This window comes from Aquarana catesbeiana, linkage group LG01 (assembly GCF_042186555.1).
Source record: "Aquarana catesbeiana isolate 2022-GZ linkage group LG01, ASM4218655v1, whole genome shotgun sequence".
NCBI classification, from domain to species: Eukaryota; Metazoa; Chordata; class Amphibia; order Anura; family Ranidae; genus Aquarana; species Aquarana catesbeiana.
The window spans coordinates 469,581,921-469,609,891 of NC_133324.1; positions in this window are offsets into that span (position 1 = coordinate 469,581,921).

Below are 27,971 nucleotides of genomic sequence, written 5' to 3' on the forward strand. Positions count from 1 at the left end.
TTTGAACTATTTTCAAAACACTCTTCCCAGGTCTCTCTATCTAGGTCAGGCAGGTCCGCCTTCCATTTCTCCCATAGAGCATCCATTTTAGGTGAGTCTGTCTGAAGGAAAGCTAGGTATAGAACAGAAAGAGGCTTGCTGAGGGACTCCTGCGCCAGCAGCTCCTCAATAGGATCTGGTTCAAGACTGGGAGGTGCAGGGAACTGAGCACTGGCTGCATGGCGCAATTGGTGGTATCGGAACGCCATCCATGCCAGAAGTCCATATTTGTTAGCTAGGGCACTAAATGGGAGTAGGGAGCCAGCTTGTACTATGTCCCGCAGCACCTTGATACCATATCGGGCCCAAAGCTGCGGGTCTGGAATTGTTCTGAAGTGGGGAAGAGCAGGGTTACCCCCTATTGGGACGCAGGAATCTTCGTCTAGCAATTTCCATACCCGCAAGGTTGCCCAAGTCGTCGTCGGGAGGGATGGGTATGCTGCGGGGCCCCTGTACACTAGATTACTAAGTTCAGTAAGAGAACCCACTATGTTCGCTTCTAGGCAGGTCAATGTATTGGCTCTTGACTGCTCCAGCCACCATCTTACCGTGACGAGCATAGCTGCCCAGTAATACACCAAAAAATTAGGCAAGGCAAGACCTCCACTACTCACAGGAAGCCAAAGGGTCTGTCTAGCCAGCCGGGGGGGGGGGGGGCTCGCCATAGAAAAGCACCAATGCAGCTAGCTATGTCTCTGAAAATGATGGGGGTATCCACACTGGGCAATTTCTAAAGATGTAGTTAAACTTTGGGAGATAGATCATCTTTATAATATTAATGCACCCTAGAAGTTTAAGGGGTAGCTTAGCCCATCGGGAGCAATGATCTCTAAGTTGCGCCACTATCGGTTGGAGATTAGGGCGCTGAAAGGCCCGCAAGTCCTTTGCCACCCTGATCCCTAGGTAAACAAACTCCTCCACCCATGGCAAGGGAGTCTGCACTCCCGAGATTCTGGCCTGGTCATCCAATGGCAACAGAGCGGATTTAGATTAGTTGATACGGATCCCCGAATACTTCCCAAATTCATCAAAGGTCTCAAGTGCTACAGTCAGCGAGGATTCAGCATCATGCAGATATAGCAGAGTGTCATCCGCATATAGGGATATCTTCTCCTCCAGAGGGCCAACCCTGAGTCCCACAATACGGCTCGACTCTCTAACTGCTATCGCCAGGGGCTTTAAACCCAGGGGGATAGTGGGCACCCTTGCGAGTTCCCCTCTGGAGGAGAAAAAAATCAGAGAGGGTATCATTCACACAAATTCTCGCTCTAGGGGCTTGATATAGTAGGCCTAGCCAGTGGAGTAATTTGGGATCGAACCCAAATCTACGGAGGACTTCCCATAGGTACCCCCACTCTACGGAGTCAAAAGCCTTCTCCACCTCTAGAGAGGCTATGACTCTTGTACCCTCATTGTCATGGGAGGTGGCTAGATTGAGAAATAGTCGACGGATGTTGATGTCAGTGCCTTTCCCCGCCATGAACCCCGTCTGGTCAATATGGACCAAATCGTCCATAACCTTACTTATACGAATAGCCAGTATTTTTGCTAGCAACTTGGCGTCTGCATTAATTAATTAAATCGGCCTGTAAGAGGCGCACTCTTCAGGGTTCTTGCCAGGCTTGGGTACCAAGACCACTATCGCATCAGACATCGACTCAGGGAGGGAACCTTGTTCCGCAAATTGTTTCAGCAGTGAGGTGAGCCGGGGTGCCAGCAATTCCTGATAAGTGGAATAAAAATCAATAGGGATCCCATCTGGCCCCGGGGCTTTCCCTGATTGCATAACTCCCACCGCCTCCTGAACCTCTTCCAAGGAAATGTCCTCCTCCAGTATCTCCCTTTTTGCTGTTTCTAAGTTAGGGAGCCAGACTCGATCTAAATACCGAAGCAGCTCACAATTGTCATAGGAAACCCTAGAGGAGTACAGGGTTTGATAAAACTCTAGGAACCTAGCACTAATGTCAGTGGGTGACGTCAATAGACGACCATACAGACCTCGCAGCCTACCAATATGGGTCATTGCATGTTGCCCCTTAGCTAGCCAGGCCAGTAACCTATCATTTTTATCCCCAAATTCAAACACCCTTTGGGCTCCATCTAGCATAGATTTCTTGGTGAGGTCTATTCTTAGTAGGGATAGTTCCCTCAGGGTGTCCTGCCAGGTTATAGAATTAGCTTGCAACGGAGATCATACATATTCGGCCTCTTTAACCACTTGCCGACCGCCTAACGTAGATATACGTCGGCAGAATGGCACGGGCAGGCAGAATCACGTATATATACGTGATCTGCCTCCCGCGGGCGGGGGGTCCGATCGGACCCCCCCCCGGTGCCAGCGGCGGTCGGCATCTGACTGGGAGCGTCGGGAGGCGAGGGGGAGACCATCCGATCGTGGCCCCCCCCTCGCGATCGCTCCCAGCCAATGGGAATCCTCCTCTGCCTGTGTGTAGTTTCACACAGGCAGAGGATGTGATGTCATCTCTCCTCGGTCTGGCAGTTTCCGTCCAGCGCCGAGGAGAGAAGACATGTAAGTGCACACAACACAAACACACACAGTAGAACATGCCAGGCATACCTTACACCCCCGATCCCCCCCCGATCGCCCCCCGATCCCCCCCCAATCACCCCCCCCCTGTCACAAACTGACATTAGCAGTATTTTTTTTTTTTTTTCTGATTACTGCATAGTGTCAGTTTGTGACAGTTACAGTGTTAGGGCAGTGAGTATTACCCCCCTTTAGGTCTAGGATACCCCCCTAACCCCCCCTAATAAAGTTTTAACCCCTTGATCACCCCCTGTCACCAGTGTCACTAAGCGATCATTTTTCTGATCGCTGTATTAGTGTCGCTGGTGACGCTAGTTAGTGAGGTAAATATTTAGGTTCGCCGTCAGCGTTTTATAGCGACAGGGACCCCCATATACTACCTAATAAATGTTTTAACCCCTTGATTGCCCCCTAGTTAACCCTTTCACCACTGATCACCGTATAACTGTTACGAGTGACGCTGGTTAGTTCGTTTATTTTTTATAGTGTCAGGGCACCCGCCGTTTATTACCGAATAAAAGTTTAGCCCCCTGATCGCCCGGCGGTGATATGCGTCGCCCCAGGCAGCGTCAGATTAGCGCCAGTACCGCTAACACCCACGCACGCAGCATACGCCTCCCTTAGTGGTATAGTATCTGTACGGATCAATATCTGATCCGATCAGATCTATACTAGCGTCCCCAGCAGTTTAGGGTTCCCAAAAACGCAGTGTTAGCGGGATCAGCCCAGATACCCGCTAGCACCTGCGTTTTGCCCCTCTGCCCGGCCCACCCAAGTGCAGTATCGATCGATCACTGTCACTTACAAAACACTAAACGCATAACTGCAGCGTTCGCAGAGTCAGGCCTGATCCCTGCGATCGCTAACAGTTTTTTTGGTAGCGTTTTGGTGAACTGGCAAGCACCAGCCCCAAGCAGTGTCAGGTTAGCGCCAGTACCGCTAACACCCACGCACGCAGCATACGCCTCCCTTAGTGGTATAGTATCTGATCGGATCAATATCTGATCCGATCAGATCTATACTAGCGTCCCCAGCAGTTTAGGGTTCCCACAAACGCAGTGTTAGCGGGATCAGCCCAGATACCTGCTAGCACCTGCGTTTTGCCCCTCCGCCCGGCCCAGCCCAGCCAAGTGCAGTATCGATCGATCACTGACACTTACAAAACACTAAACGCATAACTGCAGCGTTCGCAGAGTCAGGCCTGATCCTTGCGATCGCTAACAGTTTTTTTGGTAGCGTTTTGGTGAACTGGCAAGCGCCAGCGGCCTAGTACACCCCGGTCGTAGTCAAACCAGCACTGCAGTAACACTTGGTGACGTGGCGAGTCCCATAAGTGCAGTTCAAGCTGGTGAGGTGGCAAGCACAAGTAGTGTCCCGCTGCCACCAAGAAGACAAACACAGGCCCGTCGTGCCCATAGTGCCCTTCCTGCTGCATTCGCCAATCCTAATTGGGAACCCACCGCTTCTGCAGCGCCCGTACTTCCCCCATTCACATCCCCAACCAAATGCAGTCGGCTGCATGAGAGGCATTTTCTTTATGTCCTCCCGAGTACCCCTACCCAACGAACCCCCCCAAAAAAGATGTTGTGTCTGCAGCAAGCGCGGATATAGGCGTGACACCCGCTATTATTGTCCCTCCTGTCCTGACAATCCTGGTCTTTGCATTGGTGAATGTTTTGAACGCTACCATTCACTAGCTGAGTATTAGCGTAGGGTACAGCATTGCACAGACTAGGCACACTTTCACAGGGTCTCCCAAGATGCCATCGCATTTTGAGAGACCCGAACCTGGAACCGGTTACCGTTATAAAAGTTAGTTACAAAAAAAAGTGTAAAAAAAAAAAAACACATACAAAAATATAAAATAAAAAAAAATAGTTGTCGTTTTATTGTTCTCTCTCTCTCTATTCTCTCTCTATTGTTCTGCTCTTTTTTACTGTATTCTATTCTGCAATGTTTTATTGTTATTATGTTTTATCATGTTTGCTTTTCAGGTATGCAATTTTTATACTTTACCGTTTACTGTGCTTTATTGTTAACCATTTTTTTGTCTTCAGGTACGCCATTCACGACTTTGAGTGGTTATACCAGAATGATGCCTGCAGGTTTAGGTATCATCTTGGTATCATTCTTTTCAGCCAGCGGTCGGCTTTCATGTAAAAGCAATCCTAGCGGCTAATTAGCCTCTAGACTGCTTTTACAAGCAGTGGGAGGGAATGCCCCTCCCCCCCCAACGTCTTCCGTGTTTTTCTCTGGCTCTCCTGTCTCAACAGGGAACCTGAAAATGCAGCCGGTGATTCAGCCAGCTGACCATAGAGCTGATCAGAGACCAGAGTGGCTCCAAACATCTCTATGGCCTAAGAAACCGGAAGCTACGAGCATTTTATGACTTAGATTTCGCCGGATGTAAACAGCGCCATTGGGAAATTGGGAAAGCATTTTATCACACCGATCTTGGTGTGGTCAGATGCTTTGAGGGCAGAGGAGAAATCTAGGGTCTAATAGACCCCAATTTTTGCAAAAAAGAGTACCTGTCATTACCTATTGCTATGATAGGGGATATTTACATTCCCTGAGATAACAATAAAAATGATTAAAAAAAAAAAAAATGAAAGGAACAGTTTAAAAATAAGATAAAAAAATAATAATAATAAAGAAAAAAAAAAAAAAAAAAAAAGCACCCCTGTCCCCCCTGCTCTCGCGCTAAGGCGAACGCAAGCGTCGGTCTGGCGTCAAATGTAAACAGCAATTGCACCATGCATGTGAGGTATCGCCGCGAAGGTCAGATCGAGGGCAGTAAGTTTAGCAGTAGACCTCCTCTGTAAATCTAAAGTGGTAACCTGTAAAGGCTTTTAAAGGCTTTTAAAAATGTATTTAGTTTGTCGCCACTGCACGTTTGTGCGCAATTTTAAAGCATGTCATGTTTGGTATCCATGTACTCGGCCTAAGATCATCTTTTTTATTTCATCAAACATTTGGGCAATATAGTGTGTTTTAGTGCATTAAAATGTAAAAATGTGTGTTTTTTCCCCAAAAAATGCGTTTGAAAAATCGCTGCGCAAATACTGTGTGAAAAAAAAAAAATGAAACACCCACCATTTTAATCTGTAAGGCATTTGCTTTAAAAAAAATATATAATGTTTGGGGGTTCAAAGTAATTTTCTTGCAAAAAAAAATTATTTTTTTATGTAAACAATAAGTGTCAGAAAGGGCTTTGTCTTCAAGTGGTTAGAAGTGTGGGTGATGTGTGACATAAGCTTCTAGATGTTGTGAATAAAATGCCAGGACAGTTCAAAACCCCCCCAAATGACCCCATTTTGGAAAGTAGACACCCCAAGCTATTTGCTGAGAGTCATGTTGAGTCCATGGAATAATTTATATTGTGACACAAGTTGCGGGAAAGAGACAATTTTTTATTTTTTTTATTTTTTTTTGCGCAAAGTTGTCACTAAATGATATATTGCTCAAACATGCCATGGGAATATGTGAAATTACACCCCAAAATACATTCTGCTGCTTCTCCTGAGTATGGGGATACCACATGTGTGAGACTTTTTGGGAGCCTAGCCGCGTACGGGACCCCGAAAACCAAGCACCGCCTTCAGGCTTTCTAAGGCCGTAAATTTTTGATTTCACTCTTCACTGCCTATCACAGTTTCGGAGGCCATGGAATGCCCAGGTGGCAAAAAAAACCCCCAAATGACCCCATTTTGGAAAGTAGACACCCCAAGCTATTTGATGAGAGGTATAGTGAGTATTTTGCAGACCTCACTTTTTGTCACAAAGTTTTGAAAATTGAAAAAAGAAAAAAAAAAAATTTTTTTTCTCGTCTTTCTTTATTTTCAAAAACAAATGAGAGCTGCAAAATACTCACCATGCCTCTCAGCAAATAGCTTGGGGTGTCTACTTTCCAAAATGGGGTCATTTGGGGGGGGTTTGTGCCACCTGGGCATTCCATGGCCTCCGAAACTGTGATAGGCAGTGAGGAGTAAAATCAAAAATGTACGCCCTTAGAAATCCTGAAGGCAGTGATTGGTTTTCGGGGTCCCGTACGCGGCTAGGCTCCCAAAAAGTCCCACACATGTGGTATCCCCATACTCAGGAGAAGCAGCTAAATGTATTTTGGGGTGCAATTCCACATATCCCCATGGCCTGTGTGAGCAATATATCATTTAGTGACAACTTTGTGCAAAAAAAAAAAAAAATTTGTCACTTTCCCGCAACTTGTGTCAAAATATAAAACATTCCATGGACTCAACATGCCTCAAAGCAAATAGCTTGGGGTGTCTACTTTCCAAAATGGGGTCATTTGGGGGGGTTTTATGTCATCTGGGCATTTTATGGCCTTCAAAACTGTGATAGGTAGTGAGGAGTAAAATCAAAAATGTACGCCCTTAGAAATCCTGAAGGCAGTGATTGGTTTTCGGGGCCCCGTACGCGGCTAGGCTCCCAAAAAGTCCCACACATGTGGTATCCCCATACTCAGGAGAAGCAGCTAAATGTATTTTGGGGTGCAATTCCACATATGCCCATGGCCTGTGTGAGCAATATATCATTTAGTGACAACTTTTTGTAATTTTTTTTTTTTTTTTTTTTTTTTGTCATTGTTCAATCACTTGGGACAAAAAAAATGAATATTCAATGGGCTCAACATGCCTCTCAGCAAATTCCTTGGGGTGTCTACTTTCCAAAATGGGGTCATTTGTGGGGGTTTTGTACTGCCCTGCCATTTTAGCACCTCAAGAAACGACATAGGCAGTCATAAATTAAAGGCTGTGTAAATTCCAGAAAATGTACCCTAGTTTGTAGACGCTATAACTTTTGCGCAAACCAATAAATATACACTTATTGACATTTTTTTTACCAAAGACATGTGGCCGAATACATTTTGGCCTAAATGTATGACTAAAATTGAGTTTATTGGATTTTTTTTAGAACAAAAAGTAGAAAATATCATTTTTTTTCAAAATTTTCGGTCTTTTTCCGTGTATAGCGCAAAAAATAAAAACGGCAGAGGTGATCAAATACTATCAAAAGAAAGCTCTATTTGTGGGAAGAAAAGGACGCAAATTTCGTTTGGGTACAGCATTGCATGACCGCGCAATTAGCAGTTAAAGCGACGCAGTGCCGAATTGTAAAAAGTGCTCTGGTCAGGAAGGGGGTAAAACCTTCCGGGGCTGAAGTGGTTAAGAATGTTTAGAATTTTTTTTTATAGTGATCTACTTTTTTTTATCAAGATGTCCTGGTTTTTTTCTAGTGATCTCCATAATATTTTTTGTTGTTTTGTTTGTCAAGTTACCACAACACCATTATTATCTTGTATTTTTTAACCTCAAGGAGGTTGGTTGGTGTTGGTGTCCCTTGTTAATTTGACATTGTATTTTTGAAATGTACCTGTCTACTCACAAACAAACTGTTCTTTTTGAAGTAAAACACATACCCAAGTATTTGTGAAAAAAAATAGACATTTATTAGGGGTCATAACAAAATAAAGAGGAAGGCAACGCTGGATAAACTGTTGAAATTGCCAAAGCCTTTGTACGCCAGGGAACACATCAACTATTTGACAGGCAAAATTGGTAGCCTGAGGAGTCCATTTAATAGGGAGCACAATCTGGTGGTCTTACAACAGCCTGTGTCTTTTGTCAGACCATACTGAACCCAGGCCATCGCACTCTTTTCTTCCTTCCACGTTTGCATCCAGGCTGTGGCGTTGGAGTTGTGGCAGGAGGTGGAGGAGGAGGATGGTCGAACTCATAAATATGGCTAATGTGAGTTTACTCCTCAACACCTTATTTAGGGCCTGATAGATCACTTCCTCACATATGAGGCATTGGCCCACCTCCATTTCCTGCATTTTGCAGGGTGCCATGCAGGCATAGGCCTCTTGAAGATTGGGGGGGGGGGTTCTGAGGGCCGCAGTATCATGCTGAATTAAACCAAGTGGTGACTCCTCTACGTTCCTCCCCTACCTGGGCCTTTTCGTTGGAAGGCGGAGGGGAGGGACCTGGGATTCGGTCAGGCTACTGGGCCCGGACACCTCCTGGCTGCACTTACCCCCGCCACCTCCTGGCTGCCACTTACCCCTGCCACCTCCTACCGGCCACATTCCACAGCCTCCTCCTGGCTGAGGCTTTCCTGTGTATTAAAAAGGGACATAGTTTTAGTTTTGTGTTCATCAATCACACACAATTTTGAGCTCATGACTGTTGCAAATTGAATGTTAACAAATAGAAAAGACTATCATTCTGACCCCAGCATTTTTCATTCTTGTCCCAATCATTCTTGGCTACTATTGTCTTTTTATATGTAACCACTTTGTTAAATCAGAAATTAGTGATCAATAATAACATCTATTTATCATCATTTATTTTTGGACAATAAATATGTTGAACAATGCTATACCTGACTCAAGCTGGGCTCCTCCACTTCTTCCCGGGTGGAAGGCCCAGGTTGGACGTCGGAAGCCTTAGCTGGGGTGGAAGGAAGAGTGGAAGGAAGAGTTGAGAGTGATGGCCTAATTTCAGTCTGGTCTGACAGAAATCTCAGTCTGTCATAGTACCACAGCTTGGGTACATAAATGTCATCTGCTGCAGCTCCTGATCTCTGGAATCCTGGACCTTCTTGCGCTCCCTATTATAAGTGCTCCTCAGGACACCAATTTTGCACTTCAAATAGGGGATGGTTGCCATGGGGATCTGCGGCTTCACCAATTCCAGCAATTGATCCAGCGCTGCCTTCCTCTTTATTTTATTATTATAAAAGGGGTGTTTTACCTGCCACAGACAGGGCGGCTCTCTGTACAGATCAATGAAGCTGGGGAGAAAGTCGTGATCGTTGAATCTATCCATTTTATCTGCAAGACACAACACAAGAAAAATAACAAAATTACTGCGCTTCCCAAATGTGAAAAATATATAAGCTGCAGTTCTAATTGTGAGGCATACACAAATACATAAATCAAAATAATCTATAGGAACCGCGCTACAAGATTGAATTGGTATACTGCTGTGATTAAGATCAAAAAAATACAAAATGAAATTGAATGAGCATATTTAAAAATCAGTCATTTAAATTTGACAGTAAATTATGTTATAAAATGTGTATTGATAACAGAGAAAATAAAGTCCCAAAACCAAAACGTGGTTTAAGTGGTAAAAAACCAAAATCAATTGTGATAACATAAAATTGTAAAGATGAATGACAATGATTGAAGGAAAAGAGATCCCTGTAGCCAAATCAATGTTCGAATGGTGACTAATATAAATTAATCGGCAAACACCCAGTGAGAAATCCACCACCTGTAAAAATGCACGCTTACCAAAGGCAAGCTACAAATCAGCTTGTATGTAGATATCCACTCAGTGGAGACAACACCTTCAATCTCCTCACAGAGGATGGACAGGTAGGACCCTCCGTCCAGTGAATCCAAATGATCAGCAGGGGAGACCCAGGGAAATAAAAGATATATTCTCCATAGTGTAAATCAGTATAAACAATTTATTTAAAAATGGATAATTGCACTTACATCAAAAAGGACGGATAAGAGCATATACGAACATAAAACAGCCAGCCAGCCTGTGTACACCCGTTCGAGACGAGATGAGAAACGATGACGTCAACGCGTCAGCCTTCCGACGTATGTTTCGTCCTATTGGACGTCGTCATGGGAACGACAAGACAAACCCTAATGTCAGGCTAAACTCTCCTAATCTTGTCTCAATATATACCTTAATCTATAATCAGTATAATCCACTGATGCACCAAATTAAAATTGTGCCTTTGTTATCACGATCAGCGCTTCCGATATTCCTTCCTCCGCTCACAGATCGTATGTACGACGCACGTGTGTTACGCTTTTTATACATTGCGCATGTGTGAGACTCCGCCCAGCCCTGACCTTTCTAGTATATTCCCCTGCCCCTTTTGGCGCAGTGGGAGAGCACATGGCGGAGAAAGAGCAAGTGCATGCAGACAGCAGCAGCAACAACGAAAGCCCAGAGCCAGAAACGTTCCGACCCCGGAGGAGATATAAGGCCTCAAATAAGGCCTTTGTAGAGATGGTGGAGATGGTGGACATCTTGAAGAGGGCCGACTATGATGGGTAGTATGGACTGTACCCAAACCCAAATGTGAGAAAGGCCAAGATCATGACTAAAGTTGTGAAAAGTCTGCACAGGAATTTTGGGGTACGACGCTCCAAGGAGCAATTGAGGAAACGCTGGTCAGACCTGAAAAATAAAGGGAGCACAATCAGTACAGAAGGATCAGGAAATTGCTTCTAAAAAGTAAGTAGTTGTCCAGTGTTCCTATTATTATTATTACTTGCATGCTGCTCCATGTGCTTTTCTTTACTGTTGTATAGGGATGAGCCCGATGTTCAAGTCGAACATAAGTTTGACTCGTACATCGGGTGTTCGCCTGTTCCCTGAATAGCGTACAATTTAGGGTGTTCGCGGCAAATTCGAAAGCTGCAGAACACCCTTTAAAAGTCAATAGGAGAAATCAAAAATGCTAATTTTAAAGGCTTATATGCATGATATTGTCATAAAAAGTGTTTGGGGACCTGGGTCCTGCCCCAGGGGACATGTTTTAATACAAAAAAAAGTTTCAGAAACAGCCAATTTTTCGGAAGCAGTGATTTTAATAATGCTTAAACTGAATCCATAAAAGTGAAATATTCCTTTAAATTTCGTACCTGGGGGGTGTCTATAGTATGCCTGTAAAGTGGCACATTTTTCCCGTGTTTAGAACAGTCCCTGCACAAAATGACATTTCTAAAGGAAAAAAGTCATTTAGAAGTACTTACGGCTATAATGAATTGTCGGGTCCGGGCAATACAGATAAAAGTTATTTTTAAAAAACGGCATGGGATCCCCCCCAGTCCATTACCAGGCCCTTTGGGTCTGGTATGAATATTAAGGTGAACCCGAAACCAAAATTGTAAAAAAAAATTGCGTGGGGGTCCCCCCAAATTCCATACCAGGCCCTTCAGGTCTGGTATGGATAATAAGGGGAACCCTGCGCCAATTTTTTTTTTAAATGGCGTAGGGGTCCCCCTCAAAATCCATACCAGACCCTTATCTGAGCACGGCACCTGGCAGGCCACAGGAAAAGAAGGGGGGACGAGAGAGCGCCCCCCCCTCCTGAACCGTACCAGGCCACATGCCCTCAACATGGGGAGGGTGCTTTGGGGTAGCCCCCCAAAGCACCTTGTCCCCATAATGATGGGAACAAGGGCCTCATCCCCACAACCCTTGCCCGGTGGTTGTGGGGGTCTGCGGGCGGGGGGCTTATCGGAATCTGGAAGCCCCATTTAACCACTTCCCTACCCAGCCATAGTCATATGACGTCCTGGGATGGGATCTCCCATTCTGGGTGGATGTCATATGACGTCCTGGGAATCCCGGCCGTCTAGGGGTGCACGCGCGCGCCACGTTGCTCGGGACCCGGTGCTTGTGCCCGGCGGCCGCGATGTCCGCCGGGCACACGCGATTGCCCGTTAACCGGGCCGGACCATGGATCTGTGTGTGTAAACACACAGATCCACAGCCTGTCAGGTGAGAGGAGACCGATCTGTGTTCCCAGAACGGAGGAACACTGTTCGGTCTCCTCCCCTTGTACGTCCCCTCCCCCTACAGTTAGAAGCATTCCCTAGGAAACATATTAACCCCTCCCCACCCCCTAGTGGTTAACCCCTTCACTGCCTGTCACATTTACACAGTAATCAATGCAATTTTATAGCATTGATCGCTGTATAAATGTGAATGGTCCCAAAAATGTGTCAAAAGTGTCCGATGTGTCCGCCATAATGTCGCAGTCACGAAAAAAAATCGCGATCGCCGCTAAAAAAATAAATAATTTTTTTTTTTTTTTAAATGCCATAAATCTATCCCGTATTTTGTAGACAATGTACCAATCAATATACGCTTATTGCGATTTTTTTTACCAAAAATATGTGGAAGAATACGTATCGGCTGAAACTGAGGAAAAAATTTGTTTTTTAAAAAAAAAATTGGGATATTTATTATAGCAAAAAGTAAAAAATATTGTGTTTTTTTCAAAATTGTCGCTCTTCTTTTGTTTATAGCGCAAAAAATAAAAACCGCAGAGGCGATCAAATACCACCAAAAGAAAGCTCTATTTGTGGGGAAAAAAGGACGTCAATTTTTTTTTGGGTACAACGTTGCACGACCACGCAATTGTCGTTTAAAGTGCGACAGCGCTGAAAACTAAAAATTGGCCAGGGAAGGAAGGGGGTGAAAATGCCCTGTATTGAACCGGTTAACAAGGGGACCCCCAGATCCCACCCCCCATTTGAAATGGTAATGGGTACATTGTATCCATACCATTTCACAAAAAAAGCATCAAAATGTAAAAAAAAACCAAGACACACCTTTTAACAAGTCTTTTATTAAAAAAAAAAAAAATGTCCCACGAAGTCCATTAATCCTCTGCCGACGGACTGAAAAATAAAATAAAAAAGATCCGCCTCCATGGGAGGCACCTGCCTTATGATGCTTCAGCGCAGATGACAGTTCTTTTATAAGTGAGGGCGGGGCCACACAGTGACGTACCCGGGTGACTCCGCCCCCTCTAACGCGCGGGGACTTCCCAATGGCTTCCCCGTGGAGTTAGGGGGGGGCGGGGACACCCGTTTACGTACCCGGGTTACCCGTTACCATTTCAAACAGGGGGCAGTAGGATCTGGAGTTCCACTGGTTAAAGGGGGTTTCCAGATTCCGATAAGCCACCTGCCCGTAGACCCCCACAACCACTAGGCAAGGGTTGTGGGGATGAGGCCCTTGTCCCCATCAACATGGGGACAAGGTGCTTTGGGGGGGCTACCCCAAAGCACCCTCCCCATGTTGGGGGCATGTGGCCTGGTACAGTTCGGGGGGGGGCGCTCTCTCTTTCCCGCCTCTTTACCTGTGGCCTACCAGGTTGCGTGCTTGGATAAGGGTCTGGTATGGATTTTTGAGGGGACCCCCACACCATTTTTTTTCTTAATTTGGCGCAGGGTTCCCCTTAAAATCCATACCAGACCCTTCAGACCCCTACGCCATTTAAAAAAAATTGCTGCAGGGTTCCCCTTAATATCCATACCAGACCTGAAGGGCCTGGTATGGAATTTGGGGGGACCCCCGCGCAATTTTTTTTTACATTTTGGTTCAGGGTTCCCCGAATATTTGGCTTAATATTCATACCAGACCCCAAGGGCCTGGTAATGGACTGGGGGGATCCCATGCCGTTTTTTTCAATGACTTTTATCTGTATTGCCAGGACCCAACAATTCATTATAGCCGCGAGTATTTTTAAATGACTTTTTCCCCTTTAGAAATGTCATTTTGTGCAGGGACTGTTCTAAACATGGGAAAAATGCACCACTTTTCAGGCATACTATAAACAACCCCTAGGTACGAAATTTAAAGGAATATTGCACTTTTATTGTTTCACTTTAAGCATTATTAAAATCAAAATCACTGCTCCCGAAAAAATGTCCGTTTTTAAAACTTTTTTTGCATTGATACATGTCCCCTGGGGCAGGACCCAGGTCCCCAAACACTTTTTATGACAATAACTTGCATATTAACCCTTAAAATTAGCACTTTTGATTTTTCGCATTTGTTTCTTATAGGCTTTAACGGTGTTCGGACAAATGTTTTGCCTGTTCGCATGTTCTGCTTTCGAACTGGGGGTGTTCGGCTCATCCCTACTGTCGTACAGGTTAAAATGGCAACCTTCAGGTTCGTGGGCACAGTAATCGTGCGTAGTAAACATCGTTCGTTCGCCCACTAATACGATGTTTTTGGCAGATGCAGGTTAACTACATTTGTTCAGGCCTATTTGTATTAAAAGAAGTTTGTTGTCTAGATGGGTTTGTAACTAGAATGAAATGCAAACTTGATTCAGTGTAAGGAGAGGACACTCAGTAGCTGTTTAGTGCTCCTGCGTCCAGATGTGTAGTGTGGGACACCAGAACAAACTTTTTAGGTGTCCCACACAGATGCTCCAGTAGATACTAGGGGTGTCTCCATGTGTGAAACTTGACCAAAAAAGGTAAGTATTCCAGCTTGAAGAGAGGGAAAAAAATAATGTCTTCAGCTTGAAACTCTGCCAAAACAGACAATTGGACGACACTTCCAAGCAATGTTTCTTATTCCTATTTCTGGCCTCAAATATCTGTGTGCTAAGTATACCTTTTTTTTAATTCACATAGGGGAGAAAAGAATCGGAACATCTGAGGACACCAGGAACCCCACACCTCATAAAAAAGGGGAAGTCACCACACCACAACCTGAGGATGTGGATTACGAGGTTCAGGAAGTGGTTGAAATAATGACCACAACAGGTCAGTGTCTGAGACCACAGCTTCAGGTAATAGATGTATGCCTGCATATTTATAATACATGGTGAGTTTTTTTATTTTTAGGTGATGGTAGTGCAAAGTGTATTTGCTTTTAGTAAATAACCCACACAGTGCTTTAAAATTGACCACAATCAGGCCATTTTAGGCACTCAAAACAATAAATTCATGGTGCTGAAAAGGATGATTATTTTTATCATTAATGCATTACATACATTAACAACAAAAACAATGTGTGTGTGTAGCAGACCCACAACATAATAGTTAGCTGAAGAAGAGATTGTTACCTCATGTATCAAATAAATTACGTTTGCACTATTGAAGAAAATGGCCAAAAAGAAAAGCCCATTGGAGAACCTAGAAGACAGCTAAAAGAAACACAAGCAGTAAATCAAATGAAATATTAGTTCATTTTAAAATAAAAATGTATTTTAAAAATGTTTCAAACATTTGTTGGCATATCAATGGCCCCCCTACCCGAAAAGTACTCCAGATATTTTTGTCTGACTTTGCGGGCGCTTTGGGGGGGCAAGCCAGGACGGCCAACTTCAAGTGCCACCAGCGTTGATTGATCAGGAAAGCCGGCCTCAGGCTCAACTGAGGCCACATAGTTCGTAGCATTTTTATGAAGAAAAATGTGGATTGGCGTCAGGAATAGGCGGAACCGGCTGGCCATTATGTCGAAAGAATTCACCACTCTTCTGGCTCTGGCCAGCCGGTAGTTAAAAACCCTCTGGTCCGGGGCGAGGGTCCTAATGGGAAATGGCCTCATCAGGTACCTAGCCCAAATGCTTCATCAGCGACTAACGCAATCGGAAGACCAGCCACGTTGTCTTCCGCAGGTGGCAAGCCCAAGCCACCATTCTGGAGCTGTTTGTAGAACTCGGTCTGGGCGATGACTCCACCATCTGACATCCGGCCATTCTTCCCCACGTCCACATACAAAAACTATGTATGTATGTATGTATGTATGTCGGCGACACCACCGCCAACATCACAATACTATTAAACCCCTTGTAATTATAATAATATGACCCCGAGTTGGGGGGGGGGGGGGGGGACGATGTGGATGTGTTTCCCATCGATTGCCCCTCCGCAGTTAGGAATGGAAAAGGTCACTCAGAAAGAGTGTGGATCCTCTGATGGGACTTTAAATTGGGTCACTAGCATTTGGTATTAGTACAAATGTAGAGAAAGATATTCATTAAAAATATATTATATTTATTGTAGAAAAATATAAAATTGATAACATATACCAGATTTCACATCTAAAATGGATGCACATTGACGGATGTTGGATTTAAACATGAGACATTAACCAATTCTATTGAAAAAATGATAATATACAATAGAAATAACCCAATGTTTCGAGGTATTTGAAGGTAAACCTCTTCTTCAGGGGTAGTAGGTTTGGTCACAACGAAGTTTACGTCTATAGTTAGAGCGAAATACAGAGAGAGAAGGACAACATTTATAAACATATACAGTACAATAAAAAGTTGTTATATCTTCAGCAAGCATAGCCTTGTTGATAAAATACATAATAATCATATTGTACTACAACATATATGTACAGGTACTGACCATGTATGTTATAAGTAGGCCCTCTAAAACATCCACAGCATCCAATGGGAGATCGGTCAGCCACAGCTCCACAGAGGCCAGGGAACAAAGGGGACAGGGAGAGATGGAAGGAAGAGGGAAGGGACCAGGAGGCAAGGAAGGGCCCCCAAAGATAGACACTTAGTCCCCCAGGTGGACAGTGATCCCCAGCAGCCACAACAGTTCCACAAAGGGCACCCCCAATGGTACATGTCCTCACTCCGTGGAAAAATGGTTGGCCACCTTTCAATACAACAATTACCATATGAGAAAAACCTGTATTATTTTCATTAACTAGTGAACTTTGTAGGTATATGTGAAAACTACACATATCCCAAAAACCAAAGTTTAAAGTAAAGTCAAACATACCCCAAATCCTGCCTCGCAGTTGTGTGACCACAGATCCAGAAACAAAAAAGGGGAGAGACCATGCTTGTAGAATCAGTCTAAAGATAGATTGAAGGTTATAGTATAACCTACTTCTGATATTTCAGGCTTAGGGAATCTAAAAAGATCAAACACGAAGAAAACGGGGTGTAAGTTCCCTGATCCAGTGCTGAACCCATATGCATAGTGGTGACCAAAAATTTTTTTCAGTCAGCAGTAAAACTTGCCAAGCTTGATCTCAAGTCTCACAATGATCTGTGGTATGCTGCAGACAGGAATAGGTAACTGAGAAACATCTGTTTAAATAAGTGTAGTACACTGAAGTGGCCCTATGATAAGTCAGCTGCTCTAGGTGGGATGTACGGAGAAGGACATTCTGTGATTGGGTAAACGCCCCTCGAGTGCAGTGGTGCACGGCGCCACCCCCCGCACGCCACCTGGGTAAAAGAGGAGAGCAACGTCCGAGTAGGAGTTCCTACGTCATGCCGCTAAATACAGGACGGGGCAGGCATGACGCACATGACGCACAGGTGATGCTGCCCCGCGTCAAAGCCTCGCAACGCAGACCCGGCGTGTCCATCGGCAAGGCAACCATGCAAACAGACTGCCAGAAATAGAGGAGGCTGAGTACATCCCTGCGCCCAGTGGAAAGTCCCGCAGTTAGGAAAGTCCCACCGCTGGGCAAAGTGGGAAGCCACAGTCTGCCATTCCTGTGGGGTTGAAGGAAACTGTGGAGTCAAACAAGTAAAAAAAAAAAATTAGTGCTTTTGCACATAACATTGCAAGCAGATTAGACACAAACATTCTTGGCCAACATCAGTATAACATTTATTTTAAGGAGTATTTAAAGACAAAAGTATAAGGTCCACTTATCAGATTCCTCACCCCCTCTGATGGCCCACTGTAAAAATTTAAAAATTTTAGGGGGGGTATGTTTTGGACAGGTAACCCTCTCCATTTTATTGAGAGCTGAATGCATACATAATGTGTGTTACTTTGGCCAGTCCCTCCTTACTTACACTATTGGCAGCCCACTGGATAGGTAAGAAGTGTCATAATGCAAAAATATGATTACACACTGTACAAATTGAAGCACATTTTTACATTCTGCAATTACCTATTAAGATAATTAGGAGAACAAAACTTTAAACAGTACCATTTGAAAGTATTCAGGCAGGCCCTTGCACCACATGCTTTGGTGAGTTCATCCATACATATAACCACAAAAGAGGTAGGTGTAGTGTGTATGGGTTTGGTAAAGTCAGCAGATAGAGGATTGGTATCAGTTGACTTAGCGATTGGGGGGAGGAGGGTTCCAAATGAGTTTGGGCCCCAAAAAAAAGCCTCTTGCACTCTGCCTGATTTTAAGGACAAAAATAACATTTGTACACATTTTAGGGAGTATTTAGGGTAAAGCACTACAATGGAGCTGACAAAATACATTGTTAAGTGACTAGGCTAGGTGTGTATGGGCCCAGGATAGCATGCTGGGGAGGTTAGAGAAGGCAAATATGCATGAAGGATAAAAAAGGAACTTTAAAAACTTCCAGCATGCATGAGGACAAAGACGACATTCACAGCATATTACAATCATGGTAATTATGGAATGATGAAAGAAATACAATGCATTAGCAAACATTAAATACATAAAATGTGATGTTAAAGGAGAAAACTTATCTTAAAATAGTCCTTCTGCAGGACCTGAATGATAGCAGAACAGGTCTCTGGATTAATGTTCCCCAGAGCCTGGGGGGGGAGATGCCTGTCGAGAACTTAATGTCCTGCAGACTTCTTCCCATCGCCAAGTACCGCAAAGTGGCAACTAGCCTTTGTTCCGGAGTGATGATAATCAGGATTTTTCTTCTGGATCTCTCGCAACAAAGGCATGTGAGAGAATTGGTCACGCTGGAATAACCAATTCTTCGTCCATGAACTCCTTCTCGTCCTGTTCATAGACTGGGCTTGGGTCAAAGTAAGAACCCCAACACCAAGCCCCTGCACAGCACAAACTCTACGATGAGTACGTACCCGCAACATGGCTAGAAAACGGTCGGCTGGTCAGAACGAACTAACAGAGTGCATTGAAAATCAGAACGGTCTGAGAAGAGCGAGTTAAAAATCAGAAACGAGCGGAAAGAACGCACTGGAAAACAGATACGAACTGACTACACGCACTGAAAAACAGATACGAACCCACAAACACAAACTGAAGAGCAGTAATGAACTGAAAAGCACGAGGCTGAAAAGTGCGAATCGTCTCTAACCAAACTTCTACTAGCACGAGATAAACACGAGATTAGCAGAAGGAGCCCAAAGGGTGGCGCACTTGGTATTGAACTACCCTTTTATAGTGCCGCCATACGTTTTGTACGTCAGCGCGTTCTTGGCGATCGGAATTTCTGACAACATTTGTGCGACTGTGTGTATGCAAGACAAGTTTGAGCCAACATCCGTCGGAAATAAATCCACAGTTTTGTTGTCGGAATGTGCGGTCATGTGTACGCGGCCCTTGGTTTCCCTAAAATGCCCACATTTAGAATAGGATTGTCTTGACCTAGATTTTAACTCAGTGCTCTAAATCAGTGGTTCTCAACCCTGTCCTTAAGTACCCCCAACAAGCCATGTTTGCAGGTTTTTCTTCATCGTGCACAGGTGCTTTAAATCAGAGTCAATGGCTTGATATTTTGGACAGCTAAGATAAATTTCAAAAACATGTCCTGTCGGGGATACTTGAGGACTGAGGCTGAGAACCACTGCGCTGAAATGGAAAATTGAATACTTACCTCTCTGTAATTTTCCTTTCCTGGTGCCTATCCATGGCAGCATACGCACAATCCATGCATATGCTACCATGAAGGCACCAGGAAAGTAGCTTTTAGACAAATCACACCTTTTTTTGTTTTGCCATGCCAATCAGCCTAGTTAGGCTGCAGCTGGGAAATCTGTTGCATGAAACTTGTCTCGGGGGGGGGGGGGGGGAGTGTAAAATGCATTACTTGGGTTGAGCATGCATCTGCAAAACAAATTATTAACAAAACACATAAAAATTTGCTATAAATTTTATTGGTCAACAAAACAGGACTTGGAAAAGAGCAAGGAAAGCAAAAAACACATGTATGTTAATTTGATACACTAACAGAATATGCTTTTGAGGTCTGATCATTTTGTAGAGGAATATAACAGTCTCTTATTTAAACATTTATTAGTCATCACAACAGCTTGAGGAAGATTTTGCAAAATAATGCAGCACAATAATTTTGCAAAATAATGCAGCATAAATCAAAGTGAAACTAACAACCTACAAATGATACACATTGACAAAATCAAAAATATTTTTAGAGAAAATGACCCCCCCCCCAAAAAAAAATAACAAAAGTAAAAAATACTTGCTCTAAAACACATCTGTTTTGCAGACATAACAAACAAAATACAAAGAGAAAATACATGTGTTACAAACTCTATAAGGACACCCAAATGTACTCTCTTCCCACACACACCATCAAGTAATCTGGCCTCTTTTCAGGGCAAGGTAGAGAATGCTATCTGCAAGCTTTATATAACATAGGTTTGTGTGCTAATGAGGCAATTGAAAACACATGCACAGTCCATGAAACACACAAAATTAAAGTTCACCCAGTGTAGAGACATTACTTCAAAGTGGGTATACCTGTTAAGGATGTGCTTAAATTACTAACCCAAAAAACACACTCTGTGAGCATGCCCAGAAAAATCCCAGTGCTGTTCACACACAAAAAGCACCAAAAAAACAAAGTCCTTGAGCATGCCCAGACCAACCTAAATGCAGCTGGCACAAAATAAGCCACCCCTGTCCAAAATTAAGCACATCATCCAGCATGCTACAAAATTACAGATGGGACAAACACCCCCCCCACCCCCGGTCCAGGGGGGCAAACAAAGAGCCTAACATGGGCAAAAGTTATAAAACAAATATCATTGCAGTCTATGGGAACTGACTTGTTAATTTTGCTAGTCCCCACTTGGCTGGCTTATATTCTAGTTATTGGTCTTAAAATGGGTATGGGGGCCCAGGTCCCACCCTGAGGGACATATATCAATGTCGCCAATTTGGACAACCCCAAAAACGAAAAAAGGAGAAGTGCCTTTAAAAATGCAAAATTGATTAAAAGCTAGTAACTTGAGGGGGGGGGGGAGGACTTAATCTGCCTGTAAAGTGGTGCATCTGTAGCATGTATCCAAAATGCTGCTTCAAAGATGTACGGCTTTAGAGAAAACTTACAAATCTACATTGCAGCTGCAAGATTTTAAACCCCCCCAAAAAAATAACCTGCCCCCCCATACATACAAGGCCATTTGGGTCTGTTAAGGCTTAAAAAGAGAACCCCCATGTGAAAAGTACCACTCCAAACTAAAAAAATATTGTGCTCCTCCCACACACTAATGCAGTGAACAAACTCATGCGAACGAGCGCAAGAGCCGCTTGTGCATTTGCACTGCTTACATTGATCTCATGCAGTTCTAAATGTACTTGCAGGCACAGCAGGCTTTCTCTGAAAAAGTTACTTTCTCATTCTATTTTGGGCATATTTGTTACTTGGACAGTTGTTACTAAACTTCCTCACATCACCCCATAATATTGGCACCTCCATCTTCTGTTAATATTGAATTGAAGATGCCGTGTGCCATGTCCATAGTGGCGCACAGATTGCATTCTCCCTTGCGCCGAGATCGCTATAGTAAATGGAGGATTCGTGTTCTGTTCCCGGCGCACCGTTTCATAAATATGAAAATGTCCTTTGCACTTTCGTAAATCAGCCCCTGTGTGTTTTGCCCTCAAAAAGCATATTTGAAAACCCATTTGTAAATGAGTCAGTTAAAAAGGAGTACATTTTCTTGCTTGACTGACAACTGAGTGTCAGATTGCAACCTCTTGCTCCATTACATTAATATAACCACTAAGTGCTACAAAATGATACAATATTGCTCTATGGTTTTGACATTTGCATGCTTATTTCTTGAGTATTTAACTCTGACCTATTCTTCCTTGTAAAATTTTCACACCCCAGACTGTCACAAAGAAGATAAAACAAGATTAGGGAACTGAGATAATAAATTATGATCAGACACCACTGCCACAGTTTCTTTGTTAATAAATGGAGGGAGAGGAATCATGGAACATTGTTAGCTTTAGGCCTTGACATATCTAATATCCCAGTCATTAATCACAGCCAGCTGGAAAAGACTACTGATCATAAGACACAACTACAGATTATCATTGAATGGGAAGCTCATACCCAGGGATGACTACAGAATAATGGAAAGCTTTGTCTGAATGTCTCAACAGGGATAAAGATTGTGCTTTCCTTTTATTCTATGAACTTCTAGGAACTTCTACACAGTGACTATCAAAATCTGATTTTTTAAAGGAGTCACTTTAGACCTGTCTGCTGCTACATTAACCTTTTCATGCATACTCTCAAAACAAATCTCCATCCAATCCTGCTTTCCAGTATAGATAAGGGCGTCAGTAAAACAATGACTAGAGCGCAGAGCTATAGACATTATATTTTGCTACCTTTTCGTCTAATAAATACAGTATGCCATTGAAAGAATTTTGTTATATCTTTTTTTTTCAAACAAATATAGGTTGATTCTGTCTGCAGTACAATGTTATCTCAAAAAGTTTAATCAACTAGTTTTTCCCTATACAGAACATCACAAATACAGACAGCAGAAGGCAGGGGTAAACATCAATCTCTGTTGTGCAAAGGCACAATGATATTCTAAGCGTGTAGTAGGCCCTATTTATTAATTTCCTTGTATGTGTCTAAGCTGGTTTCCCCTCATAAAGTTAGCTGCCATTAATGAAGAAAATACTACTGACAGGAGAGTAATGCAATGAAAGCAAGTCTATTCCCCTACCACATCATTGCAGCACAATACCATACTTTGTCCTTGCAGGAAATGGGGAAAGCTGCAGCACAAGTCAAACATTTAGCCCAAGTCAATGCAGAGCAGCAAAAAGTTCATGGAGTCCACTTGGAGCGTTCAAGGTAACTTTCTACTTATCTCAATGCACCAGATGCAGCACCTCTGAAGAGACTGAAGTATCTCTAAGCAAGCAGATAAGAATAACAGAAGTGCACAATCTGAGTGTAGTACAATAACAGATTTATTGTAGTGAAAAGACAAATGGCAACTCACATTGTGACAGTTAAAATCAGGCTCATCACACAGGAAAGGCTTCTGATGGACAGTCTCACAACAATAGTAAATCTCACACCAAGATAGGAGTACTGGGTGGATTATATATCTGCATAACCAAGAGAACACCCCGGGGGCACCAAACTAAGTGCAGCAATAATAGTACTGAGAAAATTTTGTAAATTAGTAACTCACATGGGAAGGAAAAATTGAACTTTTTGTATGTGTAACGACAGCGGACTACAATTACCAGTTATATAGAATAGCCCCCGCCATTCTCCATCTATTACAATGTCCCTCTAGTGCTGGGCACCAGTAACTGTCATCATATCTGTGAGCCAAACAGGTAGGATTGTGGGACTAGTAGTCTTTGGATCAGCCATTCGGATGTTGTGGTATTACTCCCTGACTACACATTCAAGATACCCCTGCGCAACACGAGGGGACCTCTGGGAGGAGCTATAAAAGCTATAAAAAGGGTCAGCAAATCCACGCCGCTCTCTTTTTCCTGGGCCTCACCAAGTGCACACCTCACTGCAGCTAAGAGAGAGGGCTGTGGCCTACCACATGGTGATCGAGTAAATCCAACCCGGCCCTGGAGGGCCCAACTCTGGCTGTTCGTCAGACATGCACTTGGCATCAACTCAGCAGACGGACCCAACAGCCGCCTGTATTCTGCAGCTGGTGGGTCATTTTTTTTTCCGAAGGACATCCCATCTAGGGTCGCTGTTTCAGAGGCTTCTATCCAGTCCTGTCGTTGGTGAGAGGGCAATCGCCCAGCAGTTGCAATCCTTATCTGGTTATCTTGCTTGAACACTGTGTACAGACACCTTGTCCATGGAAACACTTTACTGCATTACATAAGACATTGTACATAGAGATCCTTATCCTATACTACTTCAAGGAATATCACTAGCCTGTTTAAGCAATATTGCTTGTCATCAAATCACTGTGCCACATTTGAATATAATCTAATGAGCTCCAAATGCCGGTGAAGACTATTGCATGCCTGCATTCTGGACATTGCTGTTGTTATTGGCTAGAGGGCCCGATACCCTGCTCCTAGTCTATCTTGTCTCGCATTAGGATGTAAAGGTTTAATAGGCCGGCCTGGGATTCACATTTAGTGTGGTAACATATTGCATTAAATAGTAGATTCTTTATAATCCTTCCAGTTTACTCTCTAGTTGGTATTCCTCTGTACATATATGTATATTGTGCTTTGTACTGTTGAACTGTAATTAAGCTGTTTCAGGGGATTCCTCTACTGAGTTTGGCTGTTATCCAGAACTCAGTTGATCAATTGCCCTTTGTTGTATATATGTATGTATATATATATATACAGGGTCAGGGCAATGCAGATGAACAGGTAAATCAAAGCAGCCCTCTAGGGGGCCATGCTACATATGCAATCTGTGAGCAGTTGGCCCATGCATTTGGGATGGGGAGCCTCTTTCTACAACTTGCAGCCTGGATTGTCTGGACATCAGGCTGAACGACTTAGACTGAACAACAGCTTATGTGATAAAATGGAAACCAGCAAGTTGGCCGAGAGAGCTTCTTGTGGTATGCAGAGCATGTCGGAAGTGATGTCATCTGGATGTTGGGGGGGCGGAGCTATGCATTTCAAAGCCGCCCAAGCCTCTTTCTCAAGCTAACCTGGCTTGGTTAGCTTGAGAAAGAGGCTTGGGCGGCCTTGAAATGCATAGCTCCGCCCCCGTACCTCCCAAAATGCATAACAGATCCTTTGAGTCTGATATAGATTTTGACGGGGACTCTGCAAAAGAGCAGCAAAAAAATGCATGCGGTCCCCCAGTGAATCTATAGCAGACCTAAAATCTGAGCATGCAGCCTGGATGGCCAGGAAGTGAGGGGGGGTGGCAGCTATCATGCGTTCCCCCCTCCTGAACCATACCAGGTCACATGGGACGGAATGCCTTGATCGGGGGGGTCCCCCTAGCAAAGCACCTTGTCTCTATGTTGATGAGGACAAGGGCCTCTTCCCTAAAACCCTGGCCATTGGTTGTGGGGTCTGTGGCGGGGCGCTTATTGGAACCTTAAAGCCCCCTTTAACCACTTCGATACCAGGCACTTATGCACCTTCCCGCCCAGACCAATTTTCAGCTTTCAGCGCTCTCACACTTTGAATGACAATTACTCAGTCATGCTACACTGTATCCAAACAACATTTTTAGCATTTTCTTCTCACAAATAGAGATTTCTTTTGGTGGTATTTAATCACCGCTGGGGTTTTTATTTTTTGCGATATAAGCGAAAAAACAGCGAAAATTTTGAAAAAAACACAATTTTTTTTAGTTTCTATTGTAAAATTTTGCAATTAAGTCATTTTTCTTCATAAATTTGTGGCAAAATTTATACTGCTACATATCTTTGGTAAAAATAATCCAAATTAATGTATATTATTTGGTCTTTGTGAAAGTTATAGAGTCTACAAACTATGGTGCCAATCACTGAAAATTGACCACATCTGATCACACCTGATGTACTGAAGGCCTATCTCATTTCTTGAGACACTAAGAGCCGGTTGACACAGGGGCAACTTGTCAGGCGACCTAGCCGCCTGACAAGTCGCCTCCCGTTCTGTACAATGGAACCGTTCTAATAGGAGCGACGCAAGTCGCTCTGACTTAGGAAAAGGTTCCTGTACTACTTCGGGGGTGACTTGGGGCGACTTGCATAGACTTCTATACAGAAGTCGTTTTGCAAGTCGCTGCAGAAGTAGTTTGCAGGTCGCCTCGCTGAGGCAACCTGCAAGTCGTGCCGCCCCTGTGTGAACCGGGGCTAAGAAGCCAGGAAAGTACAAATACCCCCCAAATGCCCCTTTTTTGGAAAGTAGACAGTCCAAGGTATTTACTAAGAGGCATGGTGAGTATTTTGAAGTTGTAATTTTTTATTTACACAATTCTTGGGAAAATTAAGATTTTTTTTTTTTTTTTTTTACACAAACTGGTCATATTAACAGGTTATTTCTCTCACACAGCATATGCATAATTGCAACTACACCCCAAAATACATTCTGCTACTCCTCCCGAGTATGGTGATACCACATGTGTGAGACTTTTACACAGCCTGGCCATATACAAAGGCCCAACATTGAAGTAACACTTTCAGGTGTTCTACAAGCATAAATTGCACATATCCTTTCTCAACCACCTATTACACTTTTGAAGGCCCTGGAGCACCAGGGCAATGGAATTGTCCCCAAAATGACCCCATTTTGGAAAACACACACCCCAATGTATAATCTATGAGGCATAATGAGTCTTTTGAACGGTTCATTTTTTCCAGAAGGTTTTGGAAAATGTGGGAAAAAAATGAAAATGCATTTTTTTTTTTTTTTTACACAAAGTTGTCCATTTATAAGATATTTCTAACACATAGCATGTACATAGCAAAAATGACACCCCAAGATGCATTCCGCTGCTCCTCCTGAGTATGGTGATACCACATGTGTGAGACTTTTACACAGCCTGGCCACATACAGAGGCCCAACATCCAAGTAGCACCTCCAGGCATTCTAGCAGCATTAATTACACATATGATTTTCTGACTACTGATCACATTTTTGAAGGCCCTTCATATTTCTAACACATAGCAGGTACATACCAAATAGCAAAAGATTACCTGTGGTTTTAGAAGTGCAATGGTCCACAGAGGAGAGCATCGGTCCAGGCAGCAGGCAGGAATTAGGTCAGCGACAGCAAAAGCAATCATCCAGGCAGCAGGCAGCAATACTGTCCATAGTTCGTACAGGAAGAGATACTGTCAGCACAGCCAGAGCACAGCCAGAGCACAGCCAAAGTACAGGTCTAGGTAGCAGGCAGAGGTGTCCTGGCAGAAATACTGTCCAAAGTCAGTAGAGGCAGCAGACAGATATATGGTCAACACAGCCAAAGTATTGGTCCAAGCAGCAGGAAGAAACATGGTCCATAATGTCATGGGTCATTACAGGCAGCAATATGGTTAGCACAGCCAAAGTATTGGTCGAGGCAGCAGGAAGGACCATCAAGCTTAGGGCCAGGGGGACAGGGGTAGAGGCTTCTCCCACTCAAATCGCTTTGAAGCCTCCGGGCAAGCATACCCTGTTCTGGGAGCACAGAAAACGAAAAACTGGTTTTCTCTACTCAGAACGCTATTCTGAAGCCCCTCACATATGTGAGACCCCTGTGTACTGAAGTAGATGGCCAAAAGATCAGTCCAAGTGGCAGGCAAAAACATGGTCGATTAACAGGCCAAGGTCGGTGCACGTGGAAGTCAGAAACACGGTTTAAATCGGCAGGCAGAGGCATCGTCAGTAAACAGGCTGAGGTTGGTACACGTGGTTTAAATCGGCAAGCAAAGACATCGTCGGTAAACAGGACAGGGTCAGTTAATTAACATAGTAACAGGCAAATGGGGAAATGGCAGTCTGTTAATAATAATGGGAACTAATATTGGATGGATGGATGATAATTTTTGAAGCAATCTCCGATGCACAGGCCAGGTTGGGAGGGACATTGGGGACAATAATAGCTGGTATCTCTTCTTACTTCTCCTCTGCTGCATACACGGCATTTCTTTTGGCGACTTCTTCCAGATTCTGTGGGGGGAATGTGATAGGGAAAGTGTTGCTCGTGAAGTCGACTCACGCTATCAGAGCGAATGCTTACTGGGGCGGGACCTTGTTGGTAAATGAGGGCAGTGACGATATCTTCAATATACTTCAGGTAGGTGATTTGTTGGTTTTCAGTTGCTTTTTGGTAGCAGACAAACAAATTAAAAAGGGCCATGTGAAATAGGTGAAACGCAACTTTCTTGTACCAATAACGGGACTTTCTGGTTGAT